General features: G+C 39.2%; 1 pseudogene; it reads left to right on the top strand.

Moving 5' to 3' along the window:
• Positions 1–7: 7 nt before the first annotated feature.
• LOC104412691 lies at positions 8–777 on the top strand (annotated as a pseudogene).
• Positions 778–786: the final 9 nt, after the last annotated feature.

Genomic DNA, 786 nt, shown 5'->3' with positions numbered 1-786 from the left:
GGTGTTATTTTTTTTCCTCTCGTGGTATTTGTGGAGACGAAAGGTTGGGATGTTGTTGTCACACACACACACACATGCACCCACACAGCTACACGCGAAGGAAGGAGAGTGGGAAAGGGGTTTTTTGCGTCTTACTGAACTTAAATAAGAAATTGTGCTTTTTATTGTTAAAAATACAAAAAAAAAAAGGAAAAAAAAAGATAAAAGGACTACTTAAACATTTCTCATTTTAAGAAAGAAAAAAAAAGATGTTTATCTAGCACTTGTAACTTACCAATAATAGAGTTTATTGTATTTATGTGGAAACAGTGTTTTTAGGGCAACTACGCAGAACACACCAAGTAAAACTGCCTGTGTCATTTGGGGGTTTTCTTTTCTCCTTTTCATTTGGGTTGGGAGGTTTGCTTTGCTTTCTCGGCTGGGTGGGGAGGTTGGATGCAACCCTTTGGCAACAGCTAAGAGTCATTCATTCCGAGGAGGTGAATGAGGAGGACTTTCAAGAGTTAACTCTTCAGCACAGCTGCGTGAACTTTTCTAAGCTTCCTTTTCCATGATGTATTCTTGCTCGGTTTCACTTTCAGCAGTCGTGTACTGTGCAACACTGTGGTTTAAAAACGAGACTTTACAGCGAAAGGAAAACGTGTTTCTTCATTGTCACGAAGTGGGGCTCGTTCTCAGCCCGCTCTTCGCTTTGTCTTTGATATTGATGAAAAGAAGTATCCTATTGAAAGAAAAAAATAAATTAACACTTTTCTGTGCTCCATAGTGGAGGCGCTATTTTCCAAT

Source organism: Nestor notabilis, unplaced genomic scaffold (genome assembly GCF_000696875.1).
Source record: "Nestor notabilis isolate BGI_N333 unplaced genomic scaffold, ASM69687v1 scaffold18480, whole genome shotgun sequence".
Taxonomy (NCBI): domain Eukaryota; kingdom Metazoa; phylum Chordata; class Aves; order Psittaciformes; family Psittacidae; genus Nestor; species Nestor notabilis.
The sequence above is the reverse complement of the archived record's forward strand: the minus strand, read 5'-3'. Positions and strand labels throughout refer to the sequence as shown.